Genomic DNA, 23,547 nt, shown 5'->3' with positions numbered 1-23,547 from the left:
TCTGTAAAATCCGGCTAAAAATATACATACAAATTAAACAAGCCACAAACAATTCACAACTCTGTGCCAGGGACAATAAACAAGCTTGGTTCAAACAGAATACCACATTCCAAGAAAGAACATTTGTAAAGACATCCATTCTCAAGGCCTGTTGGAAAAAGCCAGCTTTTCATCACCTTCTTAAAGTCCAGAAAGTTTCAGTCCATGTGTATCTCAAAGTTTCAGTGCTGACTCCTCCATGGATTATGGCAGTGTTTCCCAAACTTGACAATTTTAAGGCATGAGGACTTCAACTCCCAGAATTCCACAGCCAGCGTTGCTGGCTGTGGAATTCTGAGAGTTGAAGTCCACATGCCTTAAAATTGTCAAGTTTGGGAAACATTGGATTATGGCATGCTTGGTTTGCTATCCAATCATTCCAGATCTGGATGGAATTTTGACAACAGATGGAGGATACATTCATAAGATGTCCTCCACAGAAGACCTAATTGGGTCTGGTCAGCCCCAAAACCTATTTCTCAAAAGACAACTTCTAAAGTTGGGTCTCTAAAGTTGGGTCTTTGAGTACACCAAAGACATGTCTGCAAATCAGTACATTGCTAAAGGCTGGTGCTTTACTTTGCAGTTGAACAGAGCCAGCTTCTGGGGTTTCACATTTTTTAAAAAAAACTAAAGTATGGAGCAAGAATCTAGAAAGGTACTTGTGGTGGAATGTAGTCTGGATTCCCAGGAGGGAGAGGCTGCATTCCAGAGGACGAAGAGAGAGTGAAATTCAGATAGTTTGGTTGGGAGGAAGAGGGTCAAGGCTGCTCCTGCCTAGAAGTTCTCAGAGTCTGTCTTTAATGGTGCAAATGGATGCTTTAATTTGGCAAGATTTCTATCTGTAGGTGAGGAACAATAAAGGAAAATGTTTAGAAGTAACTCACTGTGTCCTTCTTGGGTTTCAGAGTCTGACAATCCTGGGCTCCATGCTGACTCCTAGCTTAGCTTCCTGGTTGTTTGATAGCAACTTAATCTTCATTTCAGAGACTCACCTGTTGACTACTTCAACACCATGACAAATCAACAAACAGCTGTACAGTTTAAAAGTCATCCTCTAGAGCAGTGGTTCTCAACCTTTTTAATGCCGTGACCCCCAACCGGTCGTAAGTCGAGGACTACTCAACCAGTCGTAAGTCAAGGACTACTCCACTGGTGCAGCACCATTTGCAGAATGGGACTTTTGGCGGGCTCAGCAGGGCAGAGACAACCTGGGCAATTCCTATTGGCTTTTGAAAGCCAATAGAATTAGACTCTATTCAAGAGAGTCTATTCTATTGCCTTTCAAAAGCCAATAGAATAAAAGGGAGTACCACAGCTAAGGAAAAGGGGGGAAAAATGGCGGACTGCGTTGTTTGGCGACCCCCGTGAAATGGTCGTTCGACCCCAAATGGGGTCCCAACCCACAGGTTGAAACCACTGCTCTAGAGGTCATCACAAGCGAATCACAATCATATGCTGAGCAGTATTTCAGAGAAAACTCACAAATCAATTCAAGGTTCATATCTGCATTATCTGAGGAAATTTGCTAAACAGAAAGTTGTTGCCCAACCAATAATGTTTTTTTTTTAAAAAAGCAACCAGAATGTGTGTCCATAGACGATATCTTAGAAGAAGGCCCACGGGTGAAACAATGGAAATCAATACATGTGGTGGAATCTCCAACTAGACTAGGATTAAGAAGGACCCAAGTTTAGACTTCTAGTGGAAGAAGCAGTGCAGGCCTGACTGCCACCAGAATCCTTGAAGACTTATCTTGCCCTTCCCAAAGGAATGCGGTCAGTCTGATGAGATTCTTGTAACCTGGGTGACTAACTGTAAGGCTTGACGAGTTGTTCTGGTTCCTTTTGCCCAGAGGTCTTCAAACTTGGCCCTTTTATGACTTATGGACTTCAACTCCCAGAATTCTGGCTGAGGAATTCTGGGAGTTGAAGTCCACAAGTCATAAAAGGGCCAAGTTTGAAGACCCTTACTTTTGCCCGACATTATGCCTAACATTTCAACTGTTGCTATTCATAAAAGGCTCAGCTAATTACAACTTGGTGTTATAGAGGAAAAATAGACGTATTCTGGAATCGAGCTCAACCCCCGGTGACTTCATGGACACACACAGGCAGCCTTCGAGCCAATAATGCCGAAGTAATTCACCTCTCTGAATTGCTAAGCAGCAATTATTCAGGCACCGGAGTGCGAGGCTGTGGAAAGTCAGCAGGGGGAAAATGACATTCCTTCTGTTGCGATGCCAGTGCTAGGAGCAAAACTAACCCCCGGCCTTTTCCAAGACTTGGACTGGAAACCTTATAGAGTGCAGGAAACTCAAGGGGAAATTGGCAACAGCTAACCCAAATGGCATGGTAGCACTTTAAAGGAAGAAAAAGGTTGCAGAGAAAATACATATATATCATCCCGGGAAATATTTGGAGAAGGGCTCATCCAAAGCCCTACTCGAGTTTATAAAGAAATGAGTAGAAATGTAACCACTACTTTGTAAGTCGATATGATGCCAATTCCGAGAGCTAGTAGGTGGTAGTGGTGAAGAGGCTGGACCAGAAATGGGGAAAGCCAAGTTTTACTTCTTACTTAGTGATGGAAACTTCCTGGGTGACCATGAGAATACCCGTCTTTGTCAGCCCAAGAACCAGGGTGGAGTAGAGGTAGTACTCTACTTACAGCCATTCGTTCAGCAACCGTTCAAAGTTACAATGGCACTGGAAAAAAAAGTGACTTAAAAGTCCTCCCACTTAAGAATGAGGAAGGGAGAGAGGCATTTGGAGGAGTTGGTGGTGGTGGTGGCAGCGTGCTCCAGGGGCGAATAGAAGCCTCTTTAAGGAAAAGGTGGAAGAGACAGGATCAGAAAAAGGAAAGGAGGTGAGGTTGTCGTGCAGGAATACAAGCTAATTTGAGGGCTAATTCACACAGAGCTCCATTTCCATCTATTCTATCCTGTTTGCCATCCTTACAAAATGGACGATCTGAAACTTGAGCTGGCCATGAACAAGGAGCGTCGATTGGAGGTGGTGACCCTTTGAGAGCTGTATGCAACGAAATTTCATTGTGAAGTATGCCGATTGGTGTACATTCAAAGTGTCAATAAAGTTGGTGTTGTTGTCACAGCATCCCCATGGCCATGTGATCAAAACCTGAGTGCTTGGCAACCGATATGGATTTACCATGGTTGCAGCATCCCAGGGTTATGTGATCGCCATTCGCAACCTTCCCAGCTGGCTTCTGATAAGCAAAGTCAATGGGGGAAGCTGGATTCGTTTCACAAAGGGGTCCCCAACCCCTGGTCCATGAACCAGCACCGGGCCGTGGCATGCCGAAACCGGGCCTCACAAACAAGCAAAGCTCCATACGCAGGATACAGGCAACAGGTGAAACCAGGCCCCCTTCCGGTCCGTGGGAAAACCTCTCTCCACGGAACCGGTCCCTGGTCGGGTGTGTCCACACTTAGCCGCCTTGCTTAGCGATGGAAATCCTGGTCTATGATTGTGGTCGTAATTCATAAGTGTAGTGGTAAAATGCTGAACTAAGAGCAGAGAGAAACAGGGTCTAGTCTACCCTCAACCAAAGAAGGCCCCAAACTTTCTCTCTCTCAAGCGTAGACCGGCAAGTTGAAAAACTTCCATCTACCTTGGACTTGCGTGCTATAGCATGATCCAGAACGGTCTCAAAGGTGCTTTTTCAAAAGGCAACTGGACTGTTTTTTCTTAAGGGAGAAGAAGACATATCGCTTCTCATCCAAGAAGCTTCATCGGGCACCTTTGAGACAACTACGACCTGGATGAGTGAGAACCTCCACTGACATGATCCATAACCTTCAAAAGATGAGTTTTCATCCTGCAGTGGATGAACGATTTTGCTAACACGATGATAATACTCACTTAATTTTGGGAAACCGGAATTGTGTATGTTTATGTATCTTTCCTGTACTAGCTCTATTGCCTTTCTATTTTTGTTTTTAGGAACACATGACTTCCTAATTGCTCAGAGAATTCCCATTATTAAGAGAATTAGAAATATAATAAGCAACAAATAAATATGGTTTGTGGTTGCCGGATGATCTACTGGTCCCACGGAAAGACTCTCGACTGTCATGCAACAGCTAACTCCCTCCACACACACACACCAATTCTCATCATTTCCTTATTAACAGAAAGTCTGCTGCTGGTTCCCCCCTACCCACCCACCCACCCAAAGAGTTTTAATCCTTCTAAGGAGCCCTAATTCCCAAACAGGTCCAGCTTTTGAGGAGAGGTGTGGTTCCTAAAGGATAAGATTGTGAAAGGGTCAACAGCTGGCAAGAACAAAAAGACTTTATTTAAAAGTATTGCTTGACTTTAGCAGCTGGGAGTTCAGAGAGAAAGATGTGGGGGGGGGGGGAAACCAGTCATTTTCAGGACTTGCAAGGAAACCACAAGAATTTGGAAGCACTAAAGGGTGAGACCACCAAACTAAATTTTGCTCTGGGTTTAAGCTAGAATTTCAAGAGGGGCCTCCAGAAGTGAAGACTTTAGGACTCAAGAGCAAAAGAATTTTTGAGCATGTCATTAACTTGCCTATAAGCCAACTGGAAAAGCAATAACAAGAAACAGTATTCAAATCTACCTGTGTATTTTTCTCCCTTCCGTTTTATGTTAAGAGCTACCTGGACCTTACTATTGAACTGGCCAGTCTCTTTCCACCTGTCCCCCCCCCTTTTTTTTTTTTACTGCAATAGGAGAGTGGTGATCCTATTGTTTTTCACTGACCGTGTGAGAACAAACTCTCCCAAATAAGAGGCCCTGACAGAAACAACTGAAGCAAAAATAAGTCTCATGACACATGTAGTGTCAGGCATGAAGAATCAGGGTCACACATTAAATTCCAGTTCAGAAGTTTTAGTGCTCAAGTCTGTACACCAGAATCTAATCAACTAATGGTCAGCACTAAATTGGTGTTAGATAAGAGTCAACAGAATTCAAGGTGGGGGCTGGACTTGGAGCATTTGTGGACCTGTAAGAATTCTAGGCTAAATCCTCTCTTGACTCTGCTCCCATCTCTGCCTACTCTTCTCCTATATGTGAAGATATAGTCTCTGGCAGCTTGACCTCAATTCCTGCTATTTTCGTGGATATATCCATGTAGTTGGCAACAGCTAGAATGTTTTCTAGTGACCTATTCAAATACTGACTGGGCCTAACTCTGATTTTAAGATTAGGATTGCTACCCAGTTACCTTTGATTAATCCTACAGCTATATTAAATTACTGAGTTGTTACATATCTACTGCCCCCTCTCCCCCTTCATCTCACTGCCACTCTCACTCTGGGTACCTTACAAAATCAGAAAACCAACACACAATGTAAAAAAAATTGGATAAATTCAGAGTATTTAATGCTAAATATACAAGCAAAGATTTCAACATTTAGAACTGGGGTAGTGTAAAGCTGTGTTTCTCAACCTCAGCAACTTTAGGATATGTAGATTTCAACTCCCAGAATGTATAGCCAGCACGCTGGCTGGGGGATTCTGGGAGTTGAAGTCCACACATCTTAAAGTTGCTGAAGTTGAGAAATATTGGCCTAAAGGAGTGTAGAGTTCACCTTGGAGAAAGTAAGATAAATCATTTATGAAGGAAAGGAAGAAGCAAGCTGTTAAAGAGAGATTACACAGTCCTAAAAGAGAGGGAAGTGTGAGTAAGAAACTCAGAATAACTTTACCTTGAGTTCGTTTAGTTTAAGATGGGACAGAAAGAAACTTGGATAAGCTTCCACAAGTTTCTTAAGACACCTTGTAATGATAAAGAGCATTCCTGGAATCCTTGCCGGGCTCATTTCTTGACCTGGCCCACCCCAAAAGGCTGACATGTAGCCCTATTGGGAAAGCAGTGATACACTACACAACCCATCTCTCTGGGCTGGGACTAGGGAAATTCTGGGGAAAGATTTTAAGATTTTAATAACTGGCAAGACATGGGGAAAACTGAAGCACGTGCTTTCCACTCTTTCTCACTCACTCTGGGCAATCAGGCGAGATGGTGAGGTCACTTTTTTTTTGCCACATATCAAGGCAGTGATCAGGTGTCCAAATAGCTGGGTTCTTTTGGATCCAGAGACAACCAGCACACAAAGAGGCTGTAAACTTAAGTATTAACTCAAGCAATCAGAATGAAAAGCATACCATAAAAAACACATACACCAAGCAAGGTGATACCCAAATCTCTTATGAGCTGCCAGGATCCAGTTTTGGTCACCACGATGTAAAAAAGATGTTGAGACTCTAGAAAGAGTACAGAGAAGAGCAACAAAGATGATTAGGGGACTGGAGGCTAAAACATATAAGGAACGGTTGCTAGAATTGGGTATGTCTAGTTTAACGAAGAGAAGGACAAGGGGGGACATGATAGCAGTATTCCAATATCTCAGGGGCTGCCCAAAGAAGAGGGAGTCAAGCTATTTCTCCAAAGGGCCTGAAGGCAGGACAAGAAGCAACGGGTGGAAACTAATCAAGGAGAGAAGCAACCTAGAACTAAGGATAAACTTCCTGACAGTTAGAACAATTAACCAGTGGAACAACCTGCCTCCAGAAGTGGTGAATGCTCCAACACTGGAAGTTTTTAAGAAGAGACTGGACAGCCATTTGTCCGAAATGGTGTAGGGTTTCCTGCCTGAGCAGGGGGTTGGACTAGATGACCTCCAAGGTCCCTTCCAACTTTACTACTATTACCTTAATAATGACAACAGAGATGCCCCTCCGCAGACAGTTTCCACAGTACCCAATGCTAGTTTCTCTGCAGAAGCTCCTAACAAAAAACAACAACGCCAAAGTTTTTATCAATGCCTGGCAGGACTTCGTGGCCCTTCTGTGCTCAGAAGACAGTAAGACCTGACCTTGACTGGCTGGCATACGAGTCTAGGATGGGAATCGAAAGCCTGAGACTTTCACAGTGAGAAAAGCTTTGAAGCTATGTGAAGATCCACCCTCCCTTGTTTAGCAGGCGTGAAAAGCAAGCAGGCTAGCTCAGATGGAGCTCTAAACCTCTAGACTTGTTTTTAATATGGAGGAGAAATCAAAATGTGTCACTAATTCCTTGCAAGAACAATGGTCTTCCGCACGGACACTGCACCATGCACTAGCAAATGCCACTCGGTTGCCAAGAGGACAGCACCATGCCCCCGAGTCCAATTTTCATCTTCAAGGCTTCACACAGCAAACGTAATGAGCTGCTGGCCTTAGCATGGGCCTGGTGAGTTTTTCCTTTCCCCACTGTGGGTTGGCGATGGTACGAAACTTTGAGAAGAACCATTTGAAGGAAATTAGCCCTTAGGAGCCCAAGGTTTTTATTTAAACAAGAGATCTGCCAGAATTTCCAACTGTTTTGGAGGAACGAGTTTGAAGGAGCAATGCTGAAGCAGAAAGATTGGGAAGGCCAAACTTAGCAGTTTCCCCTGGCACCTGGCTTACATGAATAACAATAGCAATAGCACTTAGATTCACAGGGCTTTTATAGCCCTCTCTAAGTCAGCATATGGCCCCCAACAATCTGGGTCCTCATTTTACCAACCTCAAAAGGATGGAAGGGTGGGTCAACCTTGGGCCCGTCAGGATCGAACTCCTGACAATGGGCAGAGTCAGGCTGCAATACTGCCTTCTAACCACTGTGCCTCCATGGCTACGATCTACAGCAGAAAGAAGCAACAGAGTGTTATTGCAATTGTCATTTTTATGATGTTTGATGACAATGCATAGCAATCGCTTCGACAGAATAGTGGAGTTGCGCATACTCTCTAAATGTATAAGTGATTAATTCGAATAACAAACTAAACTGGCTTTATCATCAGGGAGAAATCAAGATAACTTTAAAAAGTTGGACGACTTTGTCCTGTCTCTCTCAGCCCAGCCCAAGTCACAGGATTATTGGGATGAGAAAAATAGGAGGGGGCATTATTTAGGCTGTACAAAGTAAAGGCAGGATATAAATCTGTTCATCGTCATCATTGGCGTGATATAGCTTATGATGGATGCTTCAAAAATGGGTGGAAGCAAGTTGCAATACAGATGGGTAAAAGTTTGGGAGAAAGGAGGAGAATTATGGCTATTTATGCTTTTGTTTTGACAGGCCTGATTCTTGGCAACTACAAGATACAGCCCTGTAGTTTTCCCGGCAGCATTTTTCAGAAGAGCTTTGCCCTTGCCTTCTGCCCAGGACCAAAAAGGAGAAGAACTTAATTTTCTCTGCTTTGAGTCCAGCATCTTAGTGACCAGCTGCAACTGGCTCTTGTTTACGATCTATGTGGGTGTTTTGCAAGCTCTCAAAACCCTCTCTACTGAGGAGTTGCTTGGACTTTACCCCTGAATTGTATCTGAAGAGGGATGAGAGGGAAGAAAAGAGAGGAGAGAGAAAAGAGTAAAGGAGGGGAGAAGGAAGTAGGAAGGTTGGAGGAGAAGAGGAGAAGTGAGGAGAAAGGGGAGGAGAGTGGTGAAGGAAAGAGAAGAGAAGAGGAAGAAGAGGGAAGTAGGGAAGAGAAGAAAGGGAGAAAGAAGGAGTGAGGATACAGTGAAAGGGGAAATGGGCGAGCAACACCAAAAGTCATGTGTATGTATTTATTTCATTTTATTAAAAGTATCTTATATATGAATGTAAAAAGAATGTATGTTAACATCTGATAAATATCACGGTATATATATGGGGGAGAGTTTGGAAAAATAAAAAATTATTATGAAAAAAAAACCCTCTCTCCTCTCTTTCTTAGTTCAAAAAAGAAAATGAGCATAAAAGAAAGTGGCAGACAGAAAATATAGTTTCATTTATTCAAAGTAAAAAAGAGAGAGAGAGACCCAAAAGCCTAGTCCAAATTAAAAACACAGGCTGAAGCATGCTGAGATTCAGTTCAGTTCAGCTGCAATGGAAAGTCTGAAGCAACCACCTTGGACAGAAAAACAACATGTTTACATGGGATGTCTGAAAGGACAGTGGAGACACGTGAAACAACACAGCATCAGTATGCGTGATCTGTAGTGTTAAGGGAAGAGCAACTGGCTTTTAGATACCAGATGGAGCTGAGTTTGCATTTTGTAGAATTGTATAGAATACTGGAAGGGACTCTACACTTGTCCATCTGTTTCCAGTCTTTCCAAGTAGACCAGACATGAAATATGATGGGGTGAGCTGATCCACTCTACTGCAACGCTGCATTAGTAATAGCAATAACACTTAGACTTATGTCACACTTCCCAATGCTTTACAGCACTCTCTGGATGGTTTACAATGCCAGACTATTGCCCTCATTTTACTGACCTTGGAAGGATGGAAAGCTGAGTCAACCTTGAGCTGGTCAGGATCGAACTGCTGGCAGTTGGCAGAATTAGCCTGCAATACCGCATTCCACCATATCTAAGGAGTTGCTACAAAGGAGCGGGAGTCTTCTCCAAAGCATCTGAAAGCAGGAAAAAGAAACAATGGATGGAAAATAATCAAGGAGAGAACCAACCCAGAACTAAGGAAAATTTTCCGTTAGAACAATTAATCAGTGGAATAGCTTGCCTTCAGAAGTTGTGGGTGCTCTTAACATTGGAGTTTTTAAAGAAGAGATTGGACAACCATTTTATGAACTAGTGTAGGGCAGTGATGGCAAACCTTTCAGAGACCGAGTGCCCAAACTGCAACCCAAAACCCATTTATGTATCGTCAGGTGCTGGGTGGGCGTGGCCCATTGGCTGGGTGTGCCCAATTGGGTGGGCATGGCCCATTGGGTGGGCATGGCTGCGGTGGTAACGGCAGACTGGGTGGGACTAAAAATTTCAATCAATTCCAACTTCGTGAGATTTTTTTTTCCTGAGACAAGTTGAAATTGATTGATTGATTGAACCTTTTTTTTTTTGCACACGGCAGAGGAGGCCTAAAACGAAAAAGTTTCATAAAACCAAGCTGAAGGCTTAGGACTCAGGTGATAGCGTGTGTGCCCACAGAGAGGGCTCTGTGTGCCACCTGTGGCACGCATGCCATAGGTTCGCCACCATGGGTATAGGGTTTCCTGCCTGAGCAGGGGTTGGACTAGAAGACCTCGAAGGTCCCTTCCTACTCTGTCATTGTGTTAACAGAATCTCGTAAGTCTGAAAGTACAGATCTCCCACTGTCACTTTTACAGCCTAATAACTTAGGGAGGATCCCTTCTGAGCATCTTGCTCCACCCACTATACTGCTGTGGGTTCAGTTCACTCTTATCTGACTGTTCTCTGGACAGCATCACAATTGTGTAGAGATCTGTCTTCCTTCCTGCTTTTATCACTGGGCAGTCCTGCTATTATCTGTAAGGGAGCTTCTTACTCTGTAACAAAATCCTCCTTGCCAAAGATTTACAATATTCTAAACTGGCTGGTGCATAGTGCAGCCAGGTGGGCATTCCTTAATTGGAGCGTCTTACATCTGTTCCACCAGTTGTCAGAGAAAGGCTGGGCTCACACCTCATGCTAAGCTATAATTTGCTTATTGATGGCTTGCTGGATAATTGGCTGAGTTTATAACACATGGTAACCCACAAACTATGATTTGCACATCTTATGGCTGACAGTCATATCATATGCTGAGATAAAATGCACCAAAACATCTTATGGGCTTATCACAACCTGAAGAAAAAATGAGTTTTTAAATGCATAAAAACACGTAAGAAGTTTGTTTTGTTATTGTTGCAGACTACAGCCACAAAGAACAGGTGTGACAGAACACACCTTTTTTTTTTTTTAAGGAAATGGTTGTGTCAGATTAAGGTGAATTTCACTATCTCTTTAGGAAGAATGGAGGGAAATGCCAATAATTTGCAAATCAGACAAAGAAAGCCCATACAAAGATATAACTTTAAAAGATTGTGTGTTGAAGGTATTTTCTTTCTGTTTTTTTTGCTCCTATTTCAAAAGACAGGGAAATAAATAGCTTAATATGACCCAGCTTCTGGATTTTCAGCAATTAATACAGCCACACTGAGCATACTTTATGGAATTATAGCAATAATGTAGTCAGATGTTAACCTTACACTAAGAGTTTGATGTATTGCTTTTATCCACATCTGTACCAACGAAAGTCAGAAGTCATTCTTTTTCCAATTTTCTCCCCCCTTTTTTTGAACCTTTATTTTTTCCTTCTTGAACTTTCCCCCCTTTTTAAATCTGTTTTTCCTTGTCTGTTTATCTTGTATTTTTTGAGAATCAAATTAAAACAGAAACCATCCAGCTTCTGCTGACACAAGCCTCTCTTTGGATCAAAGGTCCTTCCTATTTACAAATGATTGGGCTCACTTAAAAGAGAAGAATAACTCAACTGTAATCATTCATCTCACATCTTCTTTGGAGAATTTTTTTCTCTATTCCTTTCTAAAGATCTCTCCAGGGAGGCCTTTCCAGATGAATCAGCTCTGCTCCAACAGACCATGTTGTACCAAGTGCTCTTTAACAACAACAACGACGACGATGATGATGGAAGGGACCTTGGAGGTCATCTAGTCCAACCGCCTGCTCAGGCAGGAAACCCTATACCAGACCTGTCAAACTTGCAATGTCACATGACGTCACGTGATGTCTTGGAGTTTTTTCCCCATTGCCGGCAAAGGGGTAGGTGCGGTTTCATCATGATGCGTCCAGCCTGCAGGCTGGCAGTTTGACACCCCGGCCCTATACCTTTTCAGTCTCTTCTTAAAAACTTCCAGTGTTGGAGCGTTCACCGCTTCTGGAGGCAGGTTGTTCCACTGGTTAATTGTTCTCACTGTCAGGAAGTTTCTCCTTAGTTCTAGGTTGCTTCTCTCCTTGATGAGTTTCCATCCGTTGCTTCTTGTCCTGCCTTCAGGTGCTTTGGAGAATAGCTTGACTGCCTCTTCTTTGGGGCAGCCCCTGAGATATTGGAACACTGCTATCATGTCCCCCTCGTCCTTCTCTTCCTTAAACTAGATATCCCCAATTCCAGCAACCATTCCTTATATGTTTTAGCCTCCAGTCCCCTGATCATCTTTGTTGCTCTTCTCTGTACTCTTTCTAGAGGCTCAACATCTTTTTCACATCGTGGTGACCAAAACTGGATGCAGTATTCCAAGTGTGGCCTTATCAAGGCCTTGTAAAGTGGTATTAATACTTCCATTTGATCCAATATAAGTCTCCAATATAAGTCCACTTGCGGCCATTCATAGGATTTCAGGGTTTCTGTCCAAGGGACCGTTGGTGTGTTTGTATGGGGCTAATATCGACCAACCGTTTTCTATAGCATTTCATCGGTGGAGGGCCTAACTCAAACTCAACCAAAGCTGCAACTTTGCTTGTGTACCAAAGAAACGGGAAGATAATGGTGCCATCTGGTGGCACTTGCCATAAAAAAAAAATGTGGCGTGTCCCATGTAAAGGACAAAATGATCCCCATGCCGGATTTGAAGTGTTCTGTTTTCTTAATGCTGCTGGGAGTCACAAATTGCTAATAGGTCAAGACAGACAGGCAGCCCCAAACCAGAGCTGGTTTGAATTAAGCTTAACATACAAGTACAGCCCTTCTGGTTTAAGTCTCCATGGGATGTACAGACTCAGCCAATGATAGCTGGGTCCGTGAATCTTGGTTCAGCAAAACACATAAGCAAACGGGATGAAGCCATTTAGGATAGTGGGAACTAAAGGCCTCAAGAATAAACGTTCAAGGTACTACTGCTTGACTTCTAGTTTTGCCAGGTTGAAGGCAAAGTTATAGAGAGGCATGTTAGAAACTGTGACACTGTGGAAGTGAAGGTTGGACTTTGAGGAAGCAGAATGGGAAGAATGTTGAGGCCTTTGAAGTTTGCTGTTGGAGGAAATTCCTGAGAAGACCATGGACAGCCAAGAAAATCAACTGAAGGATTATTGAACAAATCAACCCGAAGTTCTTTTATTTTCCTTATGGCAAAAATCCTGTGAGATGGTTGGGCTGAGAAAGAGGGATTGGCCCCAAGTCACCCAGCTGGCTTTCAAGCCTAAGGCAGGACTAGAACTTACAGTCTCCCAGCGATTGGCACCCAGTCACCTAACTGGCTTTCATGGCTAAAGCGGGACTAGAACTCACCGTCTCTTGGTGAATGGCCTGCAAGTCACCCAGCTGGCCCTGAGGCCCAAGGCAGGACCAGAACCCACAGTCTCCATCTAATATTTCCATCTGCTTCTTCAGTCAGTCCCTCTAACACCCTAACAATCGGTCTTGGCCATCTAAAAACAGTTCCTTTGCATAAATATAAGTCTCTCTTTTTGAGAGCAATTAGTTAAGAGTAAGTCTGCTCCTCAGCCAAGAATTTCTCCACTGGTTTTCAACCTTCCTCCATCCACTGCATCTCCTTCCCTGGCTATTGCTTCCGTTTCAGCCTCTTATTCCAACATGGACCTTCTCCAGGTGGGATTCAGATCTCCTTTCTGGATTCCAATTATGAGTTGTCTGAAGCCAACAGCTTCTTCAGGAATGCAAAGTCAGAATGGGTGGGCAGACTAAAACCCCGATTAGTCTTCCCACAGAGTTTCCCCGTAGCAGAAGCAAGATGGATTTCTAGTTTATTTATTATGTCTATGCCTGTGGTCCTGAGACTATTTATGTCATGGTGAAAAAAAACATCTTAAGGGACCCCTTGCTATTTCTGGGCCTAAATTAAACCTACATTTAGGTGGGTGAGAGTTGAGGTTTGGTTAGTTTTTCCTTCCCCTATTTCCTATATAGGGTTTCCCCCCCCTTGGGTTTTTTTTCTTCTCTAGGTAGTTTAAACTACAGCTTCTTTTTAAAGTATTTTACTTTTCCTCATTAAATAGATTGGAGGCGCCAACTAACCTTGAGCCAGCACTGGCCAACCCCTCTCTCAAACCAGGAACACTTTGCAAGCTAGAGATTTGCTTATTCTGCAAAACCTGCTCTGATTTCTTGCCCATCATAGAGAGTGTGTACCTCCAGCTGCTACATGGCATCTCTTTCAGCATTTGAAGCTATCTCCTGCCCTTCGCTAAGCGAATGCCTTGGTAAGACCACACTTGGAATATTGCCTCCAGTTTTGGTCACCATGACATCAAAAAAGATGTTGAGGCACTGGAAAGAGTGCAGAGAAGAGCAGCAAAGATGATTAGGGGGCTTGGCGGATCAAACATATGAAGAACAGTTGTAGGAATTGGATATGTCTAGTGAAAAGAAGGACTATGGGAGATATGATAGCAGCGTTCCGATATTTGAGGAGCTACCACAAAGATGGGGGGGGGGTTGTGTGTGTAAAACTATTTTCCACAACACCAGAAGCAAAACAAGAAACAATAGGTGGGAACAAATCAAGGAGAGAAGTGACCTAGAACTAAAGAGAAACTTCCTAACAGTGACAACAGTTAACCAGTTGGAATGCCTTGTCCTCAGAAGTTGTGGGTGCTCCATCGCTGGAGGCTTTTAAGGACCAACACTTGTCTGAAATGCCATAAGGCAGGGTAGACAACCTTGGCTCTTTTATGACTCGTGGACTTCAACTCTCAGAATTCCTGAGCCAGCCATGATGAGGGGAAAGGGAGAGGTTTCCAAGCTGAGCCATGCTGGCTCAGGAATTCTGGGAGTTGAAGTTCACAAGTCATAAAAGAGCCAAGGTTGCCTACCTCTGGCCTAGGCCTAGGCCACTTTATGACTCGTGGACTTCAACTCCCAGAATTCCTGAGCCAGCTGTGCTGAGGGGAAAGGGAGAGGTTTCCAAGCTGAGCCATGCTGGCTCAGGAATTCTGTGAGTTGAAGTCCACAAGTCATAAAAGAGCCAAGGTTGCCCACCCCTGGCCTAGGGCCTAGGCTGCTTTATGACTGGTGGACTTCAACTCCCAGAATTCCTGAGCCAGCATGGCTCAGCTTGAAAGCCTCTCCCTTTCTCCTCAGCATGGCTGGCTCAGGAATTCTGGGAGTTGGTCCACAAGTCATAAAAGAGCCAAGGTTGCCTACCCCTGGCATAGCGTCTCCTGCTTGAGCAGGGCGCTCGACTACAAGACTTCCATGGTCCCTTCCAATTCTGTTATTCTGTGTTCTGTGACTTCACCTCCCAGAATTTGCTAGCCAGCAAGGGAGGAATTCTGGGAGTAGAAGTCCACCTTAAACTTGCCAAGAAACACAGATCTAGAGAATTGATTCAGCTTGGGAATTCTGGGAGTTGAAGACCACACATTTTCCAGCTGCCAAGGTTGACAAAGACTGCAAGAATGGCCTCTTGCCCGGGAATTTCAATGCCAACCCATTTGGAGGGCAGCAGACTTCCGAAGACTGCTCCCAAGATAATACGCTCTGCTGAGAGCAGCATCCAGCCACATCAGATTTCTGACAAACGGAACCTATGAATCACGCTAAAGGAGTGCAAAGCATTCACCAACAAACAGAAGAAGAACTGACATTCTTCTCCTTGTAATGGAGCCGCCTGGAGCCCAGCTTGCAACAGAGATGGGGCAGAGGAAAGAAACGGTCCCAAATATTCAGCGTTTATTTTGATTTTAGAGGGACTAGAAGCAGGGAATGAGAGAGACGGCGTGTGAGCCAGCAAGAAGGAATAACAGTAGCTCTGTGCATGTGTGCTCTTTTTCTGTGTGTGTGGTATGCACGTGCGCGCACACACACACACACACACACAAGGGCAGGTTTCCCTGAAAGAAATAACAGACTGGAGTGATTTGCTCTGCCAAAACCCGGGTCACAAGAAGTTGGAATTCTTTCTTCCATCTCCTTCAAAAGGCGACCAATTCCCAACTGTAAGCATTGGGGTTCTTCTCCCAAAAAGCTTCACAAAGCTCCCAGCAATTGGAATGCAAGTTTGCGTTCTTTTCAATCCAGATTTTCCCAAAGTCTTTCCTGCGGAGGAAAGCAGTGGTGGGATTCAGCCAGTTCGCACCACTTCGGCAAAACCAGCAGCTAATTTTTTGTTGCCCAGGCCCAGAATGGACTTCTGGAAGCGGCATCTACACAGAGAACTGGTTGTTCACCTATTTAAATCCCATCACTCCTTCCTTCCTTCCTTCCTTCCTTCCTTCCTTCCTTCCTTCCTTCCTTCCTTCCTTCCTTCCTCCCTCCCTCCCTCCTTCCTTCCTTCCTTCCTTCCTTCCTTCCCTCCCTCCCTCCCTCCCTCCCTCCCTCCCTCCCTCCCTCCCTCCTTCCTTCCTTCCTTCCTTCCTTCCTTCCTTCCTTCCTTCCTTCCTTCCTTCCTTCCTTCTTGTGGTGGGATTCAGCCGGTTTGCACCACTTTGGCAGAACCGGTAGCTAATTTTTTGTTGCCCAGGCCCAGAATGGACTTCCGGAAGCGGCATCCACACAGAGAACCAGTGTTCACCTATTTGAATCCCACCACTGGAGGAAAGTGAGAAAGAGGTAGTGGGAAGAAGAAGAAGAAGAAGAAGAAGAAGAAGAAGAAGAAGAAGAAGAAGAAGAAGAAGAAGAAGAAGAAGAAGAAGAAGAAGAAGAAGAAGAAGAAGAAGAAGAAGAAGGAAGAAGAAGAAGAAGAAGAAGAAGAAGAAGAAGAAGAAGAAGAAGAAGAAGAAGAAGAAGAAGAAGAAGAAGAAGAAGAAGAAGAAGAAGAAGAAGAAGAAGAAGAAGAGGCCATACTAACAACCAGTGACTCCAAAGTTAGATTCTGCCCCGATCAGATTCTGCCCATCTCAGAAACCAACCCTAGGGCAAAATCCAGCATTATCAAATCAAATCAAGTATCTGCATTGCAGTCTTTGACCAGCCTTTTAGAACTTGTGCTGTGCTGGCTGGGGAATTCTGGGAGTTGAAGTCCACAAGTCTTAAAGCTGCCAAGTTTGGAGACCCCTGCTTTAGAGGGAAAAAGAGAGTTTGACAAAACAATTTGTTATTGGGAAAAGGAAAAAACAAACAAACGTAAAACCAACTATCTACTTTTAAGTTTTGTGCAGTTGTATAACCTGGGGAAGATATTTGGACACATGATATGTGAGCGTTGGGCTTAGCATCCCTTTAAAAATAATAAACATAAAATTTATCAGTGTGGCCCTTGTATTTGAAAATGATTTGGGGTGATCATAAAAAGCACGCTCTATGAGTTTATACGTCTTTGCATCCACAAGGGCAAAGATTCTGTGAACAAGGCATCCCATGAAATCTTCCCAGGAGTAGAGTTGATGTGAGGGCATCAAAGCGGGCTCTGGCAGGGCCCATCTATATTTCAACCAGCATTATCTGCAATAAATACCATAATAAATTAAGGAGATAGGAACTTCACTTTACCAGATCTCTCTCATACGCAGAGTGGCTTTCTAGCTATCTCAAACACACCAATCAGCAAAGGAGGAGCAGAATGTATTATGTTGCTAAAGGCATTGGGTTTGCATGCTTTTTTTCCAATATTTTATTAATTTTTTTATAGTCACAAATCCTTAATATTTTATCAGCAATATATTGCCTGGGTTCCAATGTTTAGTTTACTAATACATGTTAAACTCCTTTCTCTGTACCTAGTTTTTCTAGCTATTGATAAAATGTATCCCATGTTCTAAAGTAATCTGAATCTACTTTCTCTTTCATTTTTAGTGTCAGTCTATCCATTTCTGCACAATCTAAAGTTTTCTCAATTATCTCTTCTTCCGCTGGCAATTCTTCATCCTTCCACTGTTGAGCCAATACAATTCTCACTGCAGTTAATACGTGTAATGTTAAATATACACATTCCATCTCATAATTTCCTACAATTATACCTAACAAAAATAATTCTGGCTTAAAATATGTGTGTTTTTAGTCATTTTCTCTAACCGTATATGTATTCTTAACCAAAATCTTTTGATTTTCGGGCAAAAGATGATAGTATGTGCCTGGTTTTTGTCTACATTTCCAACAATTCTAGACATATTTTTGCTAAAAGGCATTGAGTTTGCATACGTTCTCTTATATCAGAAAAATAGAATAGTTGGAAGGGACCCTGGAGGTTTTCTAGTCCAACCCCCTGCTCAAGCAGGCAACCCTATTACCATTATCAGAAAAATTCCTGTCCAATCTCTTCTTAAAAACTTCCAGTGTTGGAGCATTCACACTTCTGGAGGCAGTCAGTTTTCTCAGCCTCAGGAACTTTTAAGATCTGTGGATTTTTTAACTCCCAGAATACACTAGATCAGCTTACTAGATCAGTGTTTGGACTGTCCACACATCGTAAAGATGGCAAAGTGGTTTAGTGAATTGATCTAGCAGTTTCTAAGTTGAAGTCTACATATCTTAAAGTTGCTGCGGTTGAGATAGATAGATAGACAGATAGATAGATAGATAGATAGATAGATGGATGGATGGATGGATGGATGGATGGATGGATGGATGGATGGATGGATAGGTGGGTGGGTGGGTGGGTGGGTGGATGGATGGATAGATAGATAGATAGATAGATAGATAGATAGATAGATAGATAGATAGATGGATGGATGGATGGACGGATGGACGGACAAACAAACAAACAAACAAATATTGTTTTATACCCTTTCCTAATCAAACACAGGTTACAAAGCAGCCTTTCTTACTACACTTTCTCTTAAATTACTGATCCTCCTCCTCTCCTTCTTCTCATCAAAGAACAAGCAAGAAGCATCTATTTCCTTCTCTTTCTCCCCTGCAGGAACAGAGAGGGGTTAATATTCCAGCCGGCAAGTGGATGGGAGCTTCTCACCATTGTCTTCCATGGGGGCAATAGTCCTTACAGGGTCTTCCCAGTGATGCTTTGGAAAGCCAAAAATCAGAGGAACCACCTGCCCTAAAACAGGTCCTAATAGCATAAGAGCAAACCAGATCTCAAAGCCTTCTTGGAGCAGAGTGCAAATTGCCAAATAGCTCTGGCCACACACTCAGATGTAGAGTTTTGGAGAGCACCTTGAAGAAGACAAAATGTCTTCTTTCTTGCAGCAGATCCCTCAAGAGATGGGGAGAGAGGGTCAATTCCTATCCCAGAGACTATGGCTAATAAGTGTGGCTATTCTAAGTTGGATAAATCTAGAATTCAAGAGAAGGCAGTTTTGTCCTTTTCTGCAATCTTGGCACCATGAAGAAAAAATGGCTATATTCCTTCCCTTCTTCTACTTCTTCCAAGACCAGCCAGGAAAAGATCCAGCTTTAGATGATGTCTACCACCTAATGAGAAGGAAGGACTCACTGGAGAAGAGCCTAATGCTGGGAAAGATTGAGGGCAATAGAAGAAGGGGACGACAGAGAATGAGGTGGCTGGACAGAGTCACTGAAGCAGTAGGCATGAGCTCAAGTGGACTCCAGAAGATGGTAGAGGACAGGAAGGTCTGAAGGAACATTGTCCATGGGGCCGCGATGGGTCGGACATGACTTCGCAACTAACAACAACAACCAGAGGTAGGATAACTTTGCATATACATAGCAGGCAGATTTGCAGGGGAAGTCCAAAGGAATCAAAATGGTGGCCACAACAGCTCAATCATAGCCTCCATCTATTTTGATGCATGTCGCCTATGCAACATATACAAACACAGGTTAAAGTTTGGGGTTGTGCACCTGTGGCTGCCCTCATGATCATTTTGACACTCACCCTGTCCCTGATCCACCATTTTTTCCCCCACACACAGGAAACACACAAATCCCATGTAACGAAAGCTAAAAAACAAGATTTCCTGAAATACAGTTTCCCAGGAAGACCAAAGTTTTTATCCCAGTTAAGTTTGTTTTGAGAAAAATCTTCACTTTGCTCTATCTACAATGAAAGCAATATTCATCACAAAGTGGGCTCCTTTTTTAAAAAAAAAATGTAATTACAACATCTTACTATTGAAAACGGTTTGCGGCAAAAAGAATGCTGGCAACCGTTAAGACACTCTACATCATACTAAATCAACGTATATTAAACCCTGGATTATCAAATAAATCACTTCGTAGATTATACTAAATCCAAATGAGTAGATTCACATGTCTTGTTAGATCAAAACAAACTAATTATATTATTTATGGCTTAGCATAATCTGTGAGCCAGACCTTAAATACCGTCTTTTATAAAGTCATTTCCAAGCAAACAAACACAAGCTTGATTCAATATCCATAGCAATGAATGCTATTTTTAAAAAACCTGAAATACAGCTTCTGGCTAATAATTGGGATTTAAATTAAATTTGAATAAGCTTAGCACTACATGCTTGCATTTTTTTATAATTGCTGGGTGTTCTTGGCCTAGTTTATACATAATGCTAAATCATAACATGGTTTATTTGGTTTGGGGCTTCTGACTTACTGTTACTTGTGAATCAAATTACCATGATTTCTTCAACTAAAACTGCTTTTAATAAATTCAGAGTTAGCCTCCTTGTAGCTCCTGAGTTTTGTATTATCCAAAGAGAACAAAGAAATCAAGGATTAAGGGATCTTATAGCTGGGTCAATTATAAACTCAGTTCTGAATTTCCATAATCAGCTAAATTTATATTCTTCTCATCTCTCTTGGAGCAATGGTGGGGGCTGGCTTAGCAATAGCACTTATACTTATATACCACTTCACAGTGCTTTACAGCACTCTGAGTGGTGTACAATGTCAGCATATTTCAGTCCTCATTTTACTGAGCTCGGTAGGATGGAAGGATGAGTCAACCTTGATCTGGTCAGGATCGAACTCCTGACAGTGGGCAGAGTCAGGCTGCAATACTGCATTCTAACCACTGTGCCACCACAGCTCCTAGACCAGGGCTTTTCAACCTTTTCACCCACTGTACCACTTTTAGGATATGGCAACATCCGAGTACCACCAGTTGCCTAGCAAGGTGTCAAAAACTTGATGACCAAAAAAAAAAAAAAAAAAAAGGAAAAAAGTGATAAAGTACAGGTAGTCCTCGACTTACAACAGTTCGCTTAATGACTGTTTGAAGTTACAATGGCACTGAAAAAAGTGGCCCCCAAGCCACAGCCGAGCAAGACACCTGCCTGCCCACCCAGCGGTGCACTTCCTCCTGTCCGAGGTTTTCATTGTTGTGAGCATTTCTGTTGAGGATTGGCAGTGGGGGTGGGGTGGGGGGGTCTTTGGTTTTTATTTCCACCTCCCGTCTGCTGGGTGGTTGCAGCAGGTTTTGGTCTCTTCACATGACCCTGGGACACTGTGACCGTCATAAATATGAATCAGTTGCCAAGCATCTGAATGTAAATCACAAAACCCTGGAGATGCTGCAACATTCCAGCTGATCGGCGCTTCTTCTGGGCTCAGCAGAAGTGCCAGGATCAGTACCGAGCTCCAGTTGGAGCCTGGCGCTGATCCTGGCGCTTCCACTGAACCCTGACAACCCCGAAGCGCCGATCAGCTAGAAAGTAGCACTGATCCTGGCGCTTCCGCTGAGCCCTGACAGCCCTGCAGCTCCAGCCGTCTCTCGCTCAGGCTTGTGCGGTGCTGCCCCCGGTTCAGCTCATTCCCCTCCCCCGCTACCACTTTTCTAGGATGGTCGCGTACCACCAGCCAGGTGCCAATGTACCACAGGGGGTACCCATACCACTGGTTGAAAAGCCCTGTCCTAGAAGGTTGTAAGTACCCTCTTTGCAATGGAATGTAGCGAGGAGGTCGATTCCCAGCATGGAGGGGGTACATTCTAGAAGAATAAGAGGCAACTCAGCCCAGATATCATGTGTGAGAGAAAGAGGGTGAAGACAGCTCCTCCCTAATAATTCTCAGAGCATATTGCAGAGTATAGGCAGACAGTAGAGTCTTTCGTTTATAAGATTTTGTCTATAGATGTGAAACAATGAAGAACTGAGCTTGGAAGAAATTGTGTAAACAGAGTTGTGGAATATAAGCAGGTTCTGAATTTCTGACTGTCATTAATCCCGGGCGGTCCAGCTAACGATTAGGCCAGTTCCTGGCTAGCATTTCTGCATGTCTCTCTCCGATATCTATTAATCAGTGTACAATTTTGCATATTTTATTATTGTTCGGTGAACTAGAAGCTCGAGCAGGGATACTTTACCCTGTCCTTATAATGCCAAGAACAAAAGGTCCCACAATTGCAGTTTCTAGTGAATGATATCCTAGTCCCTTTTCCAGAAACACTTGTAAATATCTCTCTCCCATTTAATGCAGCAGCTGCTGTCTCACAAAGAATTGCAATAAATAAGTTGCGGAAATTGCCTTCAGAAACAATCTGTTGGGTAGTTCAGAACCCTTTAACTGGACTGGAATCATCATGAACTTTTTGCATACAATGAAAAAAAAAACCTTCTGATTATGGCATTGATGGTTAGGCAGGATAGATTATAGAAAGAAGAGAATCATGATGTAATTTTAGAGAGACGGACCTTAAATATAATTGTACTTATCACTGCAATAAGAACATTGAGAGCCCCTCCTTTGTATTTTTTTCTGTCTTTTCTATTTTTTTCTTTTCCTGCACTTTTGGCTTTCTCTTTAATTTCTTTTTCTTTTCCTTATATGCTATTAGTTTGAATTAGTTTTTATAGTTTTACATCTCTCTCTCTCTCTCTCTCTCTCTCTCTCTCTCTCTCTCTCTCTCTCCGTCTATCTATCTATCTATCTATCTATCTCTATCTGTCCACCTATCTATCTATCTATCTATCTATCTATCTCTATCTATCTATCTATCTATCTATCTATCTATCTATCTATCTATCTATCTCTATCTATCTCTCTGTCCGTTTATCCATCTATCTATCCATCTCTATCTATCTATCTAGCTAGCTAGCTATCTCTATCTATCTATCTCTGTCTGTCTGTCTGTCTGTCTATCTATCTATCTATCTATCCATCTATCTCTATCTATCTATCTATCTATCTATCTATCTATCTATCTCTATCTATCTATCTCTATCTGTCTATCTATATCTATCTATCTTTCTATCTCTGTCTGTTTATCCATCTATCTATCCATCTCTCTCTCTCTCTATCTATCTATCTATCTATCTGTCCATCCATCCATCTATCTATCCATCTCTATCTATCTATCTATCTATCTATCTATCTATCTATCTATCTATCTATCTCTATATCCATCCATCCATCCATGTTTTTCTTTCTACAGGTTCTGGAATTTGACAGAGTGTTGATGCGGGGTGTTTACAAAGAATTGGAGAGCATAGGAAAATTGTCATGTAGCAATAAGGTGCAAAAGGGAGCAGGAATCCCCTTTCCCCTCAAGCCCATGTTACTATTGCAACTCTAGATTCACATCTGATGCAGCGCAGCCTTTTTTAGGATTCCGTTCATAACGTAACTGCATGGGGATGCAAAGGCAGAAAGAAACTCATTAAAGTAGCTGTATCTTTCCCCAGGATTTTCCAGCAGCCATGCTATCTTGGGAAAAGACACTGCTGCTTAAAAAGTTGCAGAAAAGTACTTTTTACAATCAAATCATCACGTGCGAGTCACTGGGCAGCCACATCAATCTATTTAATAAAAAAAACAAATCTAGAGCACCACATAGCCTTAGCCAGTGGTGGCAAACCTATGGCATGGTGCCAGAGGTGGCATTCAGAGCCCTCTCTGTGGGCATGCGCACCATCGCCCCAGTCCTAGGCCTTCAGCTGGGTTTTATAAAACCTTTTCACT

At 43.0% G+C, this 23,547-nt stretch overlaps 1 protein-coding gene across 3 annotated transcripts in view; it reads right to left on the bottom strand.

Moving 5' to 3' along the window:
- COL8A2 (collagen type VIII alpha 2 chain) overlaps positions 1 to 23,547 on the bottom strand; it is a 157,430-nt gene that overhangs the window by 128,993 nt on the left and 4,890 nt on the right. For all 3 annotated transcript variants that reach the window (XM_039353335.1, XM_039353342.1, XM_039353337.1), the window contains exon 2: positions 9,319 to 9,457. The gene's annotated coding sequence lies outside the window, so the exon portion shown is untranslated. The remainder of the gene's footprint in view (positions 1 to 9,318; positions 9,458 to 23,547) is intronic.

This window comes from Crotalus tigris, unplaced genomic scaffold (assembly GCF_016545835.1).
Source record: "Crotalus tigris isolate CLP2741 ecotype Arizona unplaced genomic scaffold, ASM1654583v1 scf7180000018517.1768243, whole genome shotgun sequence".
Classification (NCBI taxonomy): domain Eukaryota; kingdom Metazoa; phylum Chordata; class Lepidosauria; order Squamata; family Viperidae; genus Crotalus; species Crotalus tigris.
This window is presented reverse-complemented; position numbering and strand designations above follow the sequence as displayed.